This window comes from Sus scrofa, chromosome 10 (genome assembly GCF_000003025.6).
Source record: "Sus scrofa isolate TJ Tabasco breed Duroc chromosome 10, Sscrofa11.1, whole genome shotgun sequence".
Classification (NCBI taxonomy): Eukaryota; Metazoa; Chordata; class Mammalia; order Artiodactyla; family Suidae; genus Sus; species Sus scrofa.
The window spans coordinates 66,347,343-66,367,413 of NC_010452.4; positions in this window are offsets into that span (position 1 = coordinate 66,347,343).

Sequence of the window (20,071 nt, forward strand, 5' to 3'; positions counted from 1 at the left end):
GGAAGTGAGCGGTCAGACACGGATACAAAGTGAAGAACGAAGCCAGGGGTAAAGATAAGGCTTCCTCAGGGACCTAATTCAGGGCCCAGGCTGAGAGACGGCAAGAGTCCATTTCAGAGGGTATGTATGCAAATTCAAGTCCAGCCGCAGGATGCAGGAAGTGACCACCTGCACTGCGGAGACTGGCCCCAGAGGAAGACCCGCCACCTGCCCCCAGGCCCCAGCCTCCAGCCCCTCCACAGACCACGCGAACCAAGGGCTCCATCCTCAGGTCTGGGACTGAGCCCGACACAGTGGGGGAGAGTTTCTGAGTTTTCCAGCAGCATGACAGCCCCCAGGAGGGCCGACCTGCCTTCTTTCTGATAGACGAGAAGCTGTTCTTCTGGAAGATCGTAAAGTCATGAGACCAATAGCACCTGGACAGTTACATCAGCATCGCTGTGGTTTTCCTCCAAGAACGGATATGAAGCTCAGAAGAGGAACTAAAGCTAAGAAAAACCGAGTAAGAAAAGCGGGGCGCGGGGCGGGGGGGGAAGAAGGCGGTGGGGGGGAGTACCATGTACTATGTTTTAAGGGATTCAAAATTGTTCGTGAATAAGTTTCACTCTGAATGGAAGTTCTACCTTTGCACTGGTCGGGAAAGAATAATTGATTAGATCGGGTGCCGTGCACGAGCATCTAGTTACGTTACGCACACAGCCCTTTCTACTGGCTCTGGAACCCAGACTCCATCCAGCTCGTCCTGGTAAGAATGATCCCTCCCAGGATCGCAGCAGATGCTTAGAGGGAAAGAGCGGCCAGCTGGCCGGTCTGCTGGCCAGAGTCCGTCACAGAAGACCGTGGTCTCAGCCGTCCAGGCCATCACACCCCCCTTCTAACCCTTTCCTGCAGGCTCCTGAGAAGACCTCTCTGCAAGCTTCCCCTCTGAATCACCTGGCACAGTCAACTTCTGGAATTTAGGGACTGGAGAACCAAAGTCTATGCAATTCAGAATTCTTAATCTGTGTTTACCTGCTAGCCTCATTCCTCAGTGGGGCCAGGGAGCAGAGGCAGCCTGGTCCCTGTGAGGAAGATTGAGGGCACGGAGGAAGGAATCACTAGTTCTCATCTCAGAAAATAAGATACCACCTCCTAACATAGCCCAGTTTCAGTTTCTCCTCTGCTCGAAGGGATCGTTGTCTTATCTCTCATCCTACAAGAGCCAGCTTGGCGAGCCTCAGTCCCCCGACCTGACTTATCCTCAGGCACCCCATCATTTCCCATCACCCCACCACCAGCACCTTCCTCCCCCAGGCGTGATCTGCCACACCGAGAAACAATAAAAAAAAAAAGAGAAAATTTCAAGTGGAGGCCCCTAGACATTTCTCTGGAAAAATACCATCTTGGGCAAATAAACCTTCCCCCCAAAGGCTGGCTAACTAAACACAAACAACTGAAAAGTCATTCAGATAAATAGGTCAGTAAGCAAGTCACAACTGAAAAAAAAAAAAAATTCACTGAGAAGTTCCCCTGTTCAGAAATATGTTACTGTTTAAAAGGATGCCTGGGAGTCCTTTTTCTAATCAGACTCGCTTTTTAAAGGCATTTAGAGAATATGCTCATTAGCAAAACCCAAATCCAGGCTGATGCCATTATCTGGGTACCAGCTCTGTCTGAACACCTGGGCGCTGCCTTGATAAGCATCTCTGTTCACTGAAAATGGAGGGGCTTGCCGTGAAAGACTTTTTGCTACAGAAATTTCTGACTTTTATAACTAGATAAGAAAGATTAAATTTAACAAATTTAGCATAAAGTGGAAGAACCATGTCCTGATTCCCTTAGATACCAAGGCAGCCATTGCCAAAGAAAATTGCCTAGGATCTCCATATGCCCAAATTGCTCATATGCAGTATTCCAAGATGTTTTTCTCAACCCGTCATGTAACTGTCCATCTTCCTAGCTAGCTAACTAGCTAGCCCTCAGTCATGGTTTAAATACAGTTTGATTAAAATTACCTGGTAGAAGTACAAATAAATATATTTGTGGCCAAAAAGAGTAACATGAATGTTTTGTTTTGTTTTGTTTTAAATAATGGCCACATTTTAGAACCTGAGAATTAAAGGATACACGAGATTAAAAATTCACATCATAAGTGAAGGCTTTTCTTTTTCTATTTTGCCTTAGATCCTTACTAAAATAATACAGAATGCATTTTGTATTGAAGTTAGTTGACTCACAATATTATATTAGTGTCAGGTGTGCAACAGAGTGGTTCAGTATTTTTGCAGATTATACTTCATTATAGGTTGTTACAAGGTCATAGCTCAGCAGTAATGAACCCAACTAGTATCCATGAGGATGTGGGTTTATTCACTGGCCTTGCTCTGTGGGTGAAGGATCCGGCGTTGTCCTGAGCCTCAGTGTAGGTCACAGGCATGGTTTGGCATAGGCTGGCAGCTGCAGTTCCAATTCAACCCCTAGCCAGGGAACTTCCATATGCTGCAGGTGTGACCCTAAGAAGACAAAAAAAAAAAAAAAAAAAAAAAAAAAAAGATAATGGCTGTATTCCTTGTGCTGTGTCCCCGTTGCTTATCTATTCTATACATCACAGTTTGGACCCGTTAATCCTATACCCCTATTTTGTTCTTCCTGGCTCCCCTCTCACCTTTGGTAACCACAAGTTTGTTTTCTATATCTGTGAGTCATACAGAATGGATTTAGTCAATGCTACTTGATTTCTTAGAACTATAGCAGCCGGAAATTTTTTTTAGCAGAACAAGATTTTCTTGTTTTTAACAAAGCCACAGATCTCGCACACAGGGCTAACCCCAGCTGTAATCTGCCAGGGGCGTGATTATACAGATTATTAGTATTTTGTTTCCATGGAGGTTCTTTCTTTCTCTCTTCACTCACTGAAGGAGTGAGTGAGACTAAAGAATATGAAAGACAGGTCCATCCGTGGGTTGGGTTTGCTCTTGTTTAGCTTTTGTTTCTGTTTTGTTTTGTGTTGCTTGTCATAAAGAACAGAGTAAACGAAACTTTTTAGACAGAGCCTAGCTTTCTTTCACTGAAACAGAAAAGGCTCTTCCTGATCTTTTGGAAATTTCCCTTTCATTATTCATTAAGCAAAACGCCACCCAAAGTGAAAGTTCCAGGAACATTTGCAAATGCTGTCCCTGGGAGGCAGTGCCTTGGGGCGCGAGATGCTGGAGGGTTTAGGATTGACAGTCACCAGAGGAAGTGGCTTGCTTATCTCTGACTTTCTCTGTGCCTTTTTCTTAGTATAAACTGAGCTCTAAGCAAACCACATTTTCCTACTGTAGAAAATCAGCAGGTCCATATTAAAAGTCCCATTTGAAAGAGATGTGTTATCCTTTGAGACATGACTGGTCTTAGTATTTACGCCTGATTCTAAACTCTTCTTCCCCAATATCCAAGGATGCTGTGAGTCTTAAGCCAGCAAAAGTACACCTGAAAGTGGTCACAAGTCGCCAACTGTTGTCTAGTCTTTCCTAAAAGAAAAAAAAAAATCAAATTTGCTTAAAAAATAAAAGGGTTTGGGAGTTCCCATCGTGGTGCATCGGAAACGAATCCAACTAGGAACCACGAGGTTGTGGGTTCAATCCCTGGCCTCGCCCAGTGGGTTAAGGATCCAGCATTGCCATGAGCTGTGGTGTAGGTCACAGACGCAGCTCAGATCTGGCGTTGCTGTGGCTGTGGTGTAGCCAGTGGCTACAGCTCCGATTAGACCCCTAGCCTGGGAACCTCTGTATGCTGCAGGTGCGGTCCTGAAAATCACAAATAAATAAATAAGTAAATAAATAAAAGGGTTTGGCCTTTCCCTTGTAACTTTTAACAGCCTCTATTCTAAGATGAAAGGCACCCAGCACACAGACCTTTCGATGTTCTTTGATCACTTTCCTCAGACGTGTTCAATTAGTTTATTTTCATTAACTTTTCTAGGACAGGGCAGACCTTGAGGCCTAGAACATGGCCCATTAGACCCAAACCCGACCTCTGCCCTCGGGGTCTGGGGGGGCAGGTGCGGACGTTGAGTCCCCACTTCCCCCTCCGGGCTCTGCCCGGAGAGTTTTCTCCAGGAAGTTCTTCCTCACTGGCATTTTCTTTTATTTCCAGGTGACAAATACTGATCTGGGGAGAAGGACTTGTGTGTGTCCTGACCTGCAGTGTGTTGCATCACCAGCAAAACAGCACTTGCCTGAATCGAGGCCTGATAGGACACCTGGGTTTCCCACAAAGGAAACCGCGGGTCCGGCTGCCCCGAGGGAAATGGTGTGGGGGCTCCTGGGTAAGGGGGGGGCGACAGAAACCTCGTCCTGCCGTGCGCCAGGTTCCAAAGAGTAAGGGGGGGCTCCTTGTGTTTAAATGCAGTACTAGCAAACATCGCCGTCTTTAAAACCCTGATACTGTCTCTTTGTGATGACCCAGGGGGGAAAACTGCTAAAACTAAGAGCAGCCATATTCTTCCAAAATAAAGACTTTCAAACCCAGTCATAGTCGCCATCAAATGCTGAATATTTATTGACCAAATCTTTTTAAAAAATCTTCAATTTACCATTTATATTCTCCTTCCACAGCCAGGCAGACAGCGGGAGTCATGGAATTCGAGATGGATGTTAATAAAACCACGCTCGGGACCAAAGTCACATTAAATAAGTCCAGAGGCCAGACGCCCCACGCGTAAATATGCCACATTCAGTTGATCATTAGGAAAGTGCTAAAAATATTATCTCTTCACCTTAAAGAAATAATGGGAAGACATAAAACTCACTTGAACCTTTGAGCCCCAGCCAAGAGCTGACACCAAATGCCAAGTTAAGGGCAGGCCGATGTGTTTTTCTAGCTTGTAAAACTTCCGACAAGCATCACAAAGTTTGGTAGCTAATTCAGTGCTTGTTCTTGTACACCAAGTGTCAGGATCCAGGCGTGGACCGAGGATGGTGGGTGGAGTGGAGAGAATATCACCGCGGGGGGAGCGGCGTGGGGCGGAGTGGATGACGCAGTGGGGGCGCCGAGTGTCCTGCGTCCAGGGAGTGAGGGGTGCCCTGTCTGTGCAGAATTGAAAACACTAAGACGACCACCTCGGGGTCCATCAACCTCCCATTTCCCTGCACGCTGGCCCCACATACAACCTCCGCGCTCAAGTCTTGCCCGTGGAGCGACCCGCCACCATCCAAATGGCACCCACTCGGAGCCCCGACCACATCTCTCTGCTGCCGTAAAGTTCTCACTGTCGGGAGCAATGTCCAAACTCTTCTGAAACCCTCCCCTCACCATCACTCATTGACAACCATCGGTAGCTTAAATAAACACAGAAATACAAACAGAAACGGAGTCACAGGCTTACGGTTACCAAAGGGGGAGGGGGGAGGGAGTGGGGCTTTGGGACCGGCAGGGGCCCGGTTTGGTCCATGGAATGGGTGGTCCATGGGGCCCTGCTGTGTGGCACAGAGAACCTGCTCGATGTTCTGTGATGACCTGCATGGGAATGGAAGCCTGCCTGTGCATGGTGAGTCATGCCATAGAGCAGAAATTAACACAACACTGCGAATCAGCTCTACTTCAAGTAAATGGTTTAAAAGGAAATAAATAACTGTCCCTTAGTGCAGACAAACGTACAACACTACTGGCCCTCGGGTATTGAGTGTCATCCTCCCGCTGGCATCAGGCTCGAACACCACACTAGCTGAAGGACTGAAGGAGAAATGGACGCGGGCAGCTCCAGGGGCGAGGAAACCCTCCCAGCACGTAATGATGTGATTCAGCCTCTGGGATGGGTGTGTTCTGAACACTCGATTGAAATATTGCAAGGATGCTCTTCTTGCTCTCGATGTTGAACGGAACTTCAGACGGGCTGCCGTCACCAAGATCAAAGGACAGTGCTGCTGAAATCTAACTGAAGGCAGGCCAGGAACATTTTGGAAGTGCTGCTTTTTGCAGTGGATTTTTTCACTGCAATATGTGCAAACACACACCCTTGCAGTGCCCGTGTGAAAAATGAAAGAGAGATGCAACATTCCAGGCACATCACGGGGGCCCGGGGAGAAGGCAGAAGAAAGAAACGTAGCAAAGAGGACAGGCATGTTCAATCAACCTCTGCAGAGAAGACAGAAGGGAAGGTACACAGCTGGTTTACACACAGCCAGTGCTTAGGATACGTACACATATACAGTTGGTGCCTAATATATGTGTGTACTATCTGTGCTTCGTGTATATTCATGTATGCCGTTGGTACTTAATATGGATGCATGTCTAGAGTCAGAACTTTACCGATAAACACTTAGGGCCACAACAGACCGCACGTCAAACGTAAAAACCAACTCACTGGTGCGTCTGTTTAAAAGACCCAGCGGTTGTCTTTGCTGTCCTTGCTGTTGAGACACAGAAATGAGGGGTCAAAGCAGGGACGAACCAAGCAGGTGAGTGACTCTCATACTTAACCCTAAATGACTGAGGTTTCCTCATCCTATGACACAGCGCTGTGAACCTTTTCAAGGGTAGAAACATGTCACAAAGCAAAGGAAGGAAGGAAATCACAGAGCAGAGCGAAGGTTTTCCAAGCCCGTGGGCTATGCTGACTTTCCAGACACATGAACGCACGTTGAACTTGACGTCATTCCTTCATTCGAAATATCTAAGGAACACTGGCCAGGTGTCTTACAGACCCTGGAGAGATGGAAGAACCGACGAGGCCGTGAAAGATACACACGCCCGGCCCTGAGGACACGCAAAGCCCTGCAGGTTGTGCGGATTGATTCTCATGGTTTACAGCCCCAGGTAACATAGGACGGTAAACTCAAACTAGCCAAGGCTGTTGCAAACACCTTGTCTCAGACAGAGGGGTGTTCTGTACCCGTCGTGTTCCAGCTATGTGGCAAGGGACCAGCTCAGAGTTTACTTGATTGCTTCCTTGTTTTAAACATTTCTGGTCTGTTAATTTTGTCAATCCCAATAAAAATGAATTACTAGAAACATGAAATTGCATTAAAGCATGCAAAATGCAAGCCACGCCTTTTATCATCAAATTCAGGGACAGTCACTGTGTGAAAGGGCTATGAAACTTTCCGAAAGCTACGTCTGCATTGCTGCAGGTGGCGTGTCATTGACCAGCTCCACAGACTCTTTGCAGACGATCCCTGGTCCGTGTGTCAGATGCTCCAGACTCCATACTGGGATGTGAGAAACGATGAAGAAATTCAGGTGGAATTAAACTTTCTGGAGGAAGGTTCGAAGCTCGTTGCCTCTAAACCCAAAGAGGATTGATGGGTGGCTGACTCTAAGTGTAAAGGCAATTACAAAGCTTAATTTTAATTGCCAGCAACAAAGCAGAAGAGTGCCTGTCACAGTGTGGGCCCTTATCTAATCATGCTGGAGGAACACATGAGAAAGTGAGCAGGCGGCCGCAGCCCACGCTGAGAACAAGGCCCCTTCAGACCCTCAGGCCTGCAGGATGGATTAGGACGCCCCTGAGCATGTGGGCAGGGTGGGGGGCGCGGCGTCCACGGAAAGTAAGACGAAGATGCAGAAGTTGTGAACATGTAGAAATGCCACAGAGAGCAGACGCATGGTTGCCAAGGGGGAGGGACTGGGAATTTGGGGTTCACAGACGCAGACTCTTGCCTTCGGAATGGATAAGCAACGAGATCCTGCTGTATGGCCCTGGGACCTCTATCTAGCCACTTATGATGGAGCAAGATAATGTGAGAAAAAAAAGTGTATACATGCATGTGTGACGGGGTCACGTCGATGTGCCGTGGAAAATGGACAGAACACTGTACACCAGCTATGCTGGACAACATAAAATCATTACATAAAAAATAATAATAACAATAAAAGAAATGCAACGGAGGAAAAGGCAGATTCACCGGGGCGCCTATGGGCTGCGAAATTCTCTGTGCAGAGGACAATGCATCCCCAAAGGAATGTTTTCTGAGCACGGCTGTGCGCCCACATGGTTCTGGACCCAGGGGACAGGGCAGGGAGAGGTCATTAATTTCCTGCCTCTGAGAGTTTCTTTCTGCCGGCACGTAGGGACCATGCGCTACAGGGAAGCCGCGTTTCGGGGTCCTTGGCCGTGCCCGCAAGACCCTCCCTAAAGGCGGGGTTTGTGGAAAGAAGTGTTTCTCAACGACAAAGCCTCCAGCAGGTGTGGAGGCTGAGGCCCTGGGGCTGCGCGGGGAAGACGGTTCCACGCGCAGGGAGGGAGGGAGAGGCCACCGTGGGTGCGTGGAGACTTCAGGAGAGACCGCAGATCTGCCCTATGCCACCTTCTCGAATGTTCTTTCCCTGGTGGCAGATCTAAGGACTTCAGACCTGTCCAGGAGAGCCTGGGGAAGTCTGAGGACATGGGCTACTGGCAGATGTTTCCAGGGAGGCCCCGGAGGGAAGCTTACGGGGCGTTGACCTCAGAGCCCCCGGCCTCCTGCGGTGAAGCTGGCCAGACTGGAGTAAGGCCGCCTTCCTGCTCTGCTCACCCACACACTAAGGTTCCGAATGGGGACATCACATTCCTGTTTGGGACATGAGCTGAGAGGTGATAATGTGAAAGTTTACCTGAAGATGCTGATTCACCTGAAAGAATTCAAAATTTTGGATACAAAACTGGGTATAAAAGAGAATATTTAGAATAAGAAGTTATAACAAATCTAATTTTTTTAAGTTGACCAATTCAAAAAAAATCCCCAAACTCTGGGAAAAAATATTTTATTAATATTAATATTAAGCTTTACTATTATCATTATAATTTTTATTAATACCTGAAATGTCTCCAATTCACTTTCCATACTTTTTTAGTTAAATGTTATTTAATCATTTCTTCATGTGCTGATGAATTATATATTTTTTCTCTAAAGAAAATAGATAATTTAGGAGTTCCTGTCATGGCGCAGCAGAAACAGATCCGACTAGGAGCCATGAGGTTTCGGGTTCAATCCCTGGCCTCGCTCAGCAAGTTAAGGATCTGGCGTTGCCGTGAGCTGTGGTGTAGGTTGCAGACGCAGCTCAGATCTGGTGTTGCTGTGGCTGTGGTGTATGCCGGCAGCAATAGCTCCGATTGGACCCCTGGCCTGGGAACCGCCATATGCCGAGGGTGCAGCTCTAAAAAGACAGAGAAAGAAAGAAAGAAAGAAAGAAAGAAAGAAAGAAAGAAAGAAAGAAAGAAAGAAGGAAGGAAGGAAGGAAGGAAGGAAGGAAGGAAGGAAGGAAGGAAGGAAGAAAGAAAGAAAGGAAGAAAGAGAAAATGGATAACTTAGTCTTTCCTCTAGCAGAGCTGATCGGAATTTGCTTATTTTGGTAGCTGGGAAAGTTCCTTCATAACTTGCTGTTCGTGATGCAGTGCAAATTATCAGGATGATTATTAAATTCGGAAAAGGCCAAGTTTCAATCATACACAACATGCTTTTTTTTTTTTTTTTTTTTTTTTTTAAAGGTAGCACCTGTGGCGTGTGGAAGTTCCCGGGCTAGGGGTCAACTTGGAGCTGCCGCTGAGGCCTACATCACAGTCTCGGCAACTCGGGATCCTTAACCCACTGAGCGAGGCCAGGGATCGAACCTGAATCCTCGTGGGTGCTGGTTGGGTTTTCAACCCGCTGAGGAACTCCCATACGTGCGTTTTAAAATCATTGATTCAAACTCGTAAAAGATAAGACCCATGGCCACTCAGAACCCTTTCTGCTGTCAATAAAAATTAAAATGCTGCAGTATGCTGCAGGGAGTCCTTGAAATGCCCCCAGAAGTCAAAGTCCATCCGAAAGCCATCGGAAGCCCCCCTGACAGTGGCCCAGTTAGCCTCCTCTGAAGCAGGCAGAGAGCTCCAACCAGGAGGTGCTCACAAACGGGTTTGGTTCCTGAAGAGTGGGAACCCTGCTGGGACGTCTCAGCAGCAGCAGATGACCTCTGTCCAGCAGAAGCAAATAACGGCGAGCGCTTAGCTATTTAAAGTCGTCTGTGGCGCACGAGCCTCAGGAATATCCTGGGGGTGCACAGAGTCGGGGAGGGGGCAGAAGTCGTGGGGGGGGAGCTGGGGAGAAGTCAGGCAGGAGTGCATTTGCTGTCTGTTCCGCATCCAGACACGTGTCTGGAGCAGGCTGTATCCCGAGAGCCCTTCCTTGAGGTGGAAGGAAAAGCAGAAATCTCCTAGAAATAATTGTGGGTAGCCACAGCTATCTTTATCTGGAGGATCACGAGCTAATGTTTAATTTAAGGACAAAAAAGTGAAGACAGCTTTTAGAAAGAAGGAAGGAAGAGAAAGAAAGAAAGGAAGGAAGGAAGGAAAAGAAGAAAGAAAGAAAAGAAGAAGGAATAAAGAAAAGAAGGAAGGAAGGAAAGAAGATCAGTTGTGTGTTTTGGTTTTTTTTTTAACTCTCTCTGCAGAGGCAAGATGTGCTTAGTCACAGAAGCCAGAGATGTCCTCTTTAAAAGAGCTCAAATCTGCAACAGAACATCCTTAAGAAAAGCTAAATCTACTCTCATAGGGAAATAAAACCTACAAAGATAAAATTACAGTTAACTTTTAAAAAATGGAAACCAGATGCCACCCAGCTAAATGCATCTGCAAGATCTTGGTAGCATAAAAGGGAGCTCTGAGAGCCTCAGCCCTGGGATGGGAACATTCTGCAGAATTCCAGATGGCCTCAGGTTCATCGGGTGGTGTCTGGGGTAGACGATCCCCAGGTGAACCAGGGGTCAGGACAGAAGCATCCGTGCCCAGGGCAGGCGACACCTCAGACTTCCGACCTGCCCCCACCCTGTCTGCATTGCTTTAAGATGCAGGTCACCTCTCTAGGGAGAGGACACCTAATGCCACACAGAAGCCTGTGTTCCCTTCAGGGGTGCATGCAGATTTGTGGCTCACACCCAGCAGCGGAGCCTGGTCCAGCACCTGCAGCCCGAACCCTGTGGGGACCTCTCTGCATCCGAGGTGAGACTGCATGGCTTCATGTGGCTCCTGCCTTGCCTGCCTGCCACTCCTTTTCCGGGGACCCCGGTTCTCCAGGCTTCCCTTGTTCGTGTGTGCGTGTGCGTGTGCGTGTGCGTGTGCATGTGTGTGTGTGTGTGTGTGTGTTAAAGGCGTGGAGGAGAAGGAGGCAGAGATAAACGCATGGGAGAGACGGCTTAGGACGACATTTCTCTGGTTTTCCGGCGCCACTTCAAGAACTGCTGGATTCTCCCCAAAACAGAGCAGCATTGTGGATGCTGTCTGCCTTTGGGGTCTTTATACTAGATAAACAGAACCTGGGAACCACACACCTGAATTTCAAACACAGCCTTTTTCTCTTCTTCACGCAAGAGATGAGCTGGACACTTAGAGTTTGGTGCAAAACCTAAGAAAATCAAAATTCTAGAATCACTTGTCAAGTTTCCTCAGGATCCGAGATACCCAGCATGTTCAGGTACCCCAAATGTTCCTTTTTCTAGCTCTCTGAGCATCTAAATATCGAATGTCTTTGCTAAGAAAGAACAGTGCTGCCAATAGCAGCAGGCGTGCTGATTTGTTTAAGGTCATAAATTTGGACTGCAGTTACTATTTACGATTTTTTAAGTGAAGACAAAGACCGACAGCATTACTCATCGGATGTAGATGCTGCTAAGATTTCAGCGCTGGCATCCCTGGTTTGGAAGAGAATTCGCAGGCAAACTTGCTGTTCTTCTTTTATTTATGCTTCACGCTTCCCTTTATGTTTTTTTCTTATGGGTAAAATATCAACAACTTGCTGAAGAGAGTCCACAAAGTTAAAGAAGAGTGTGATTTCACCAACAATTAGACGATATTTAAGAAATACCAACATTATCTTGCTGTTTTTGTTTCTTCCCTGTAGCTTAATTATACGCTACAAACCTTTTGCATAAGCAGCCTATTAACTAAATACGTAGTGATCAAGCCCACACGAAAATACGCCTCAGTGTGAGTTTTCTTCGTCTGTCTTGCCGAAGAGTGCGTGTTGTAATAAAGTGTTGTGGTCCTTGGATTTGAACAGAACAGCCTCATGTCAGTAGAGCAGCGCGTTTACTTTTTGGGGAAATAAACATATTTCCACCAGGAGGGTCTGGCTCCCTCAGATGTACCCAGGACGAGATTTCTGTCCCCACGTCCAATTTCTCCATGAAATTGGGTCTACGCGGCATCTTTCTCAAGGATCAGTAGGTGCGGAATTGGCTTCTGAAGACTGGCAGGGAGCAGCTCTTGGTGTTTGAATGGGTCGCCCTTCAGCCGGTGTTATTTGTTTCTTCGATGGAAGGAGACCGACCTTCAGAGGCTTTCCTGCAGGGTGGACCTGGTGCATTCTGAGTTGAGTGCAGTGCTTGAAGGCACAGCTGGGACAAATGAGGCTTAGACTGCCTCGGAGAGAAAAGTTGAATACCAAGGATGCGCATTTAAATTGTAACACACACACACACAGTGAAATGATTCTACCATCAAGCTAATTAACATGTTATATCCTCGGGGGGCGGGGGGCAGTGAAAGCCCCTGAAATTTCGTCTCTGGGCAAATCTGCAGCATTCTGAAGGATATCATGGGTATAGTCATCACACTGCACCTTAGACCTCGAGGCTTATTCACCCTTTGGAACTGGATTTTGTGCCCTTTGACCAGCCTCTCCCCATGTCCCCCACCTCCTTGTCCCCACAGGACCCAGCAATCCCACTGCTGGGAATACACCCGAAGGAAGTAAAAGTAGATTCCTGCACTCCCAGGCTCATTGCAGCCTTGGTCACAACAGCCACGGCGGGGCAGCAAGCCCTAAAGACCCATCGGAGGGTGGATGGATGGATGAAGAAGCTGTGGTTTCCGCACATAGTGGAATATTACTCAGCCCTTAGAAAGAAGAAAATCCTCCCATCCGCCACAACACGCACAAACCTGGGCGATGTTACACCATGTGAAAGAAGTCAGAGAGAAAACTCTGTGATCTTACGTTCCTGTGGGCTCTGAACAAGGGCGTTACATTGAAGCAGAGAGCAGGAAGGCGGTTTTCATGCGTTTAGATTTGATCACAGGCTCTGAAGGGGCAGGGCCTCCTGTCTGCCTCCTGGTTTGTAAGTCGCTTTGCACTTCTGGCATTGCTTGTGTGCGTTCAGAGGCTTTTGACTGGAGCATCTACTCATTTTTTCGCCTTGGGAATAACTGCAGGTGTCCTGAAGGCTCAGGAGGCCACCTGGCCGGCCCTTCCCAGAAAAGTGGGCTGGAGCCCCTGCTGGGCAGGAGCACAGAGGAGGTGGTCGCCCTGGGCCACAGCCCCACTACCCAGGTGCAGGGGAAAGGTCCTCTCCCCTCACCCCAGCCCATCGCCCGCACGTCACTCCCTGAAAACGCACCCCAAAGGCAGCAGGACCACTGCCGCCCCCCTCCCCGAATCCCTGCCTCAGTCTGTCTGTGCACCTTCTTTGGCTCTCAGAGCACAGAGCCACGCGGGGAGCTCAGCACCTCTGATGCCTCACTTCCAGCAGCAGCAGGAGACATTGGGTTCTATGGAATGAGGCAGAGCTAATCTCCGGAACCAGAGCCTCCAATGGGGACGGAGGTCTTGGAGTCTTGGACAGCACAGGACCCTGTCACCAGGGCCAGCAGCCCGCGGGCTGGGCGACGGCCACGCTTCCTCTGAGCTCTGCTTTGAGGGCGTAATGCAGAGCGTTGCTGAGACGCCTCGCACTCCTGCATCGCGTGAAACGTAGCGGGGTGGTTTGCTCAGAAAGGGAACCTGAGGTCCGAAATACGCCCCCCCAGGTTTTCTTGCTTTTGAGGGAGGCACTTAGGAGTCTCTCCACTGGCAGGAAGCTGACCGGGACGGTGACTCTGAGGTGACTGCATGTTTCTGTCGCTCGGGGACCTCTGTCCAACTCCTGAATGCAGGAGCAGGGCTTCTGATCCTGGCTCCCAACGAGACAGCAGCGGCTGTGGGAGTCTGACACGTGTCCAGCACGGCTGTGTATCACTCGGGATCCCGAAAGGGCACGAGCAGACCCGCTCTGCAATCTGCCTCATGGCCGTTCATATTCAGTACATTCAATAAGAACTGAAATGCCATAAAAACACTTGCCTGCCTTCTGCAAGCCAAGTTTTCATACGTCCAGGGCTCTTCAAAAACTGTCTCTCCACTGCTTTTGCAGAGGACATGAGTATTATTTTAGGGACGATGTCATGATAAATATGTACCGTAGCCCTCGCTTAAATATCTGTAGGTGGGTGACGCTAAGGGAAAAACAGAGCCGCTCTGTTGTAAAATGAGACATCCCAGGAAACTTTCAGTGATGACTTTGGGACAAGGAAACGAAGACAAGAGGAATTTGTAATAGAAAATGACCTTTGAACTAAAATGGATCTCTGAGAACAAAAATTCACAAAGGTGTGGTTACAAAAATTCACAAAGGTGTGCTGGCATCTTTATGGAGCAGTTCAGCAGAGAAATAGACTGCAGAGAGAAAGGGCTTGGCGGGAGAAGAGATGGTACCAAGTCATACAGAGAGATGGGTAGAGAAAAGGTGCAAAGTGACTTTATCTGAGCAATTTTAGGCTTCGGCGCAGCACTGCTAACCAACTGCCGCCTGGCCCTTTGCTTCTGTGAAGGACTCAATGTGCAGCTGGATCGCCGAGAAACTAACTTGCCATTTCTGAGGGTCCCTGGGCTCACAATGAAGCGACAGCTCCCTGCAGTCCAGTGGCAGCAAAGCCCTGGGCACTCCTTGTGTCCAGTGAGAACTGCCTACAGTGGATAAGCAGTGAGATCCTGCTGTGTAGCCCTGGGAGCTATACCTCGTCACTTGTGATGGAGCAGGATGGAGGATAATGTGAGAAAAAGAATGTGTATGTATGTGTGACTGGGTCGCTTTGCTGTACAGGAGAAAACTGCCAGAACACTGTAAGCCAACTGTAATGGAAAAAATAGAAATCGTTAACAATAAAAAAAGAACTCCATACACGTACGCCAATGCGTGCATATGCATGTATTATTTCAGTTGCTTACACAGGACGTGCAGACACAAGATACTATGCAACTCTAGGAGGAGAAGCATGTTTCTGTCAAACTTTTAATACTATGGAATTGTATCATTTGGGTTAAATTCGATCACAGAAAACTAGATATTTTCTGATCAGAAAAATAGATGGCCCCCCTGGATATTCACCCAAAAAAGGTGCTGAAAGCTCACGTCCACACCCAAGTTTTCGCACCAATGTTGAGAGCGTCTTTCTTCACAACTGGCAAAACCAGGAGGCAACCGTGATCTCCTTCAGTCGGTGGAGAGACAGGACTGCGGTCCACCCAGAAAGTGGATTATCATTCAGCATTAGAGGGAAATGAGCTATCGAGCCAAGAAAAGACTAGGAGAAACCTAAAGGCCCATTGCTACGTGCAAGAGGCCAAGCTGAAAAGACTGCATCGTGTGCAATCCCAGCTCTGTGACCTTCTGGAAAAGGCACAGCTATGGAGGCAGATCCATGGCTGCTGGAGGCTGGGACAGATACTCGGGCAGAGCACAGGGGAGTTTCGGGGCAGTGAGACTTCTCTGTGTGACGCCACACTGACGGGCAGCTGTCATCACACATTTGTCCAAACCCACAAAATGTACCACACCAGGAAGGCTCCTTACTGCAAGCTGTGGACCTTGAGGGGTGGTGACCTGTCTGTGCAGGTGCGTCCTTGCTAAAACTGTGCTCTCTGGGAGGGATGTTGAGAATTCGGGATACAGTGTGTGAGGGGGAGAGGAATAAATGGAAATTTCTGTATCTTCCTCTTGATTTTATTGTAAATCTAAAGAGCCTCCGGAAAAAAAATTGTCCTGAAAAATAAAAGCCTGGGAAAAATAAATGATAAATATCCGAGTGGAAGTCATACCGAGTTCCCGAGGAGAGAGAATGCTCTAGAATGTATTTCATGAACAGGGAATTCGTCAGACCTGTGCTGTAAATGTGCTAATACATAGGGTGAGATGAAGCTCCTGGTTTGGACTTCAAAGAGGAGGAGAGGAGGATGAATCCTCAGGAATATCCTTAACCTGGGGAAAAACCTGACACACCTCTGAGAAAATACGTCTCACAGCTTATGGGGTTATTGTCCAGCCCATGCCAACCTGGGTACCATAACTAGGGCTTTATCAAAGCAAAGCGAGAACTAGGTGCCTCTGGCTGGAAGAGGCCACTTGCGTGCTCGGGGGGAGGGAGGCAGGATGTCCCTACGTGTCCTTGAGCACTTGACAGAGGCACCTCGGCTTCCATCTCTGTATTCAAGTCAGAAATAAAATATGCTTCTAAAATTAGCAAAAGACCCCAGAGAGAAAGGTGATGAAGTCCGCTGGCATCTTTATGGAGCAGTTCAGCAGAGAAATAGACTGCAGAGAGAAAGGGCTTGGCGGGAGAAGAGATGGTACCAAGGCAACGGCAAAGCAAATGCAAATTTAAAATTAAACGTCACGTCCTTCTGTCAGACCCTCCAAAAAGCTGTTTCCTTGGGTATTTGAACCTGGACGACACATTCATTTTGAGAGGAGATAAATTTTTAAAAGCCACCCTTATTTATAAACTATTGCTTACAAATGTTACAGCTTCCGCTCAGTGCGTCAAGTGACAGAACATGAAACCTTGGGAAGAACGTGGGTTACTGTCAAGGAGTCAAAGGCCACGTTGGAGGATCTACTCAATTTTTCCTTTAAAGATGAGGAAATGGGGTCATGGCGTTGACCCCTGACTGCGGTGAAACAGTTTAGGTTTACACGTCTGTAGAGTCCCAGGATCAGAATATAGGGGTTAATAGATAGTTAGCTGATTTAATTTTCAAGTTTTGATATGTACTCTTTACTTCGAAAGAAGTAATATGATTTAAAGTGGCTTTTATGTTCAAATGTTTAGCAATTTCTTTTCTTAAGCATATCAGGCTTTCAAATTTAGTAAATGTGACTTTTTTTTCTTTTCTTTTTTTTTTTTTTTGCTTTTTAGGGCCGCACCTGCAATATATGGAGGCTCCCAGGCTAGGGGTCGAATTGGAGCTACAGTTGCCAGCCTCCACCACAGCCACAGGAATGTGTGATCCAAGCCACGTCTGCAGCCTACAGCACAGCTCATGGCAATGCCAGATCCTTAAGCCACTGAGTGAGGCCGGGGATGGAACCTGCAACCTCATGGATACTAGTCCGGTTGGTTAACCGCTGAGCCACGAAGGGAACTCCGAATGGTGTTGGCTTTAAAACAGAGCCCCCGGTTTCTAAGCCCACTCCCATGAAGGTGTAGGGTGTGTCCACTGCCCCTGCCTGCAGGCTCTGCCACCGCCTGATGGATCGAATACGCTGGAATAGGCACTTCCCAGGGTTTGACATCAGGTGCGCAGGTTGAGTCCATCTTTTGAAAAGACTGATTTTGCTTTTTTACTAAAAATCAGCTTTTCTCTGTAAGTATTCGGCAAGAATGGTTCTCGAACTCCTCTGACCAAAAGTTCTGCTGCTCCCTGGGCCCCTAGGGCACCATCAGTAGGAATCTGACGTGTCAGCCTCTCAGACATATCACCTGAGTAACACACGGTCCCTCCATCCAGACTTACCTAAACTGGTTAGTTTCAGACGCTCGTGTATGTGCAACTCAGTTCAAGTGTTATTTTTACTCTAGAAGCCGTGACGACAGGCCATTTCATCAATACGAGCAATGATAATTAGAAGAAGCACCATGTGGGGTCACGGAGCTCAGGTCTCCCAGAGCCTGGGGAACAGACTTGGTGCCTGTGGATCCAGGCACTAAGTGACTCCATCCCCAGAACAACCTAGGAGCCTACACTTTTTGTCACCCACATTCTGCCGAAAAGCTAAGAGGTGCTGCAGCCAGCTTTCCAAACCCAACCCTCAGGGCGCGGGTATTCCGTTAAGAGCACGAGATTCTCAGAGACAGAGAATTAATTCCACCCACCGGGGGTCCCTCGCTAAAGCTCATCACAGAATTAGTCTTGGCCCACTGAGGCCCTTTCCCGGGAAAAGCAGGCAACACTGGAGGCCTGCTCTGTAGCTGTGACTCTCCATCAGTGGATTAATTTGCACCCACCACGTTTCATTATAACTCCTGTTTATGTGGGATCCTACACCCCGCTTAACTGCTCACTGCGTCAGCACAGAGACCAAAGATGAGTATTGCGAGCGTGTAACACACAGCCTGGGATGCAGATGGGGGAGGGACTAGCCACAGGTTTCCGTGGGCACCAGATGGGACCCCCAGAACCCGCCTCTGAGCTATAGTTATCATGGTGCGGGGGACCTGCCTCACCACCTCCTCCCCCAGCACCTGGCCACCTCCCGGGGGGCCTGGAACTCCAAAAAACTCCTTGAGGCTTGGCGCACCCCTAAGCCAGGCTACCTTTTCTCAGGATCCTATCGGGAGCATTTGCAATAAAACTCAAGGCTGATAAAAGAGACGGGATTTTTTTTCTCTTTTTTGGTCTTTATTTTTTACCTTTTCTAGGGCTGCTCCCGCAGCCTATGGAGTTCCCAGGCTAAGGATCTAATGGGAGCTGTAGCCACTGGCCTACGCCAGAGCCACAGCAACGTGGGATCCAAGCCGCATCTGCAACCTACACCACAGCTAACGGCAACACTGGATCGTTAACCCACTGAGCAAGGCCAGGGATTGAACCCACAACCTCGTGGTTCCTGGTCGGATTCGTTAACCACTGCACCACAACGGGAACTCTGATTTGTTTTTTTTTTGTTTTTGTTTTTGTTTTCAGTAAAAAAACCTTACAGGCTGGAGTTCTCTTTGTGTCCCAGGGGGTTAAGTGTCCGTCAGGTTGCAGGTTCAATCCCTGGCCTTGCTCACTGGGTTAAGAATCCAGCATTGCCTCAAGCTGCATAGCAGGCGCAAGATGCGGCTTGGATCTGGCGTTGCCGTGGCAGTGGCCTAGGCCTGCAGCTGCAGCTGATTCGCCACTATATCTCTGGCCCAGGAACTGCCATATGCTGCAGGTGTAGTCCTAAAACGGAAACAAAACAAAACAAAACAAAAAACCAACACAAAAAACAGCTAACCTACAGGAGCCAGATTACCAGCGGCCACCCTGTAAGATGTCACCTTCCCTCCTGGACTTTCAGTTCCCAAGCAGACCCCGCAAGATGGAGCTAGTCAACTGGGCCACAGTGGGCAGAGAAGTCTTTGGGAAAAGGGAGATGACACCCAGGGCACAGGGACTCCAGGCGCCCAGCAGGAAAGAGGAGGTCAGGGAACAAGGCTGGGCTCTGCGTGATCTAGAAGCAGCGGCAGGAGTTCCCGTCGTGGCTCAGTGGTTAATGAATCCAACTAGGAACCATGAGGTTTTGGGTTCAATCCCAGGTCTCGCTCAGTGGGTTAACGCTCCTGTGTTGCTGTGGCTGTGGTGTAGGCCTGCATCTGCAGCTCGGATTAGACCTCTAGCCTGGGAACCCCCATATGCCACGGGTGTGGCCATAAAAAGGCAAAAAAAAAAAAATTTAGAATTGGTGGTGGGAAGGGGCCCCTCCTTGGCCTCCCTTCCTCCCTCCCTCCCCTCCTCCCCCGAATCCCTCCCCTTCCCCGCAGATGCTGTCTGGACCAGTAGGTGCAGCCCTCCCCTGTTTGGCTGCCCATTTTCTAATAAACCTCACCCTGCCTGCTGAGACCTTCTTGGGGGGTTACACTCAGTCAGATGACGGGATGACGGGGAGCTCACCCCCTAGCTTTCCTGGGGAAGCTGCCTTTTCATTCCTGCCTTTGTAAAAGTTTGTCCGCTCCCTTTCCTCCCTCAATTCCCAAAGTAGAAGTTACTTTCAAAGTCTGCAGGAGGAGAAGCGGGCGGCTCTCGTTTCTCTGTCTGACTCACCTGCCTTTTCTCTCTACCTGGATTTCTTGATCTTGCTCCAGACACTGTCTCCGAGCCCCTAGGATGTATGAAAGCCTCATCTTTTGCTTCCGGTGAGAATTAAAAAGCCAGGACAGCGAGGCCGGCGAGGGACCACATTCAGGGCAGTTCAGAAGATGGCATATGCTCAGCTAATGAGACGGCGCGGGCCCGCGGGGCTCGGGGCCGTGGGGCAGAGCCACACGCAGAAAAGCTGGCCTCGGGGGGACGGCAGAGGTGACACCAACGCCTCC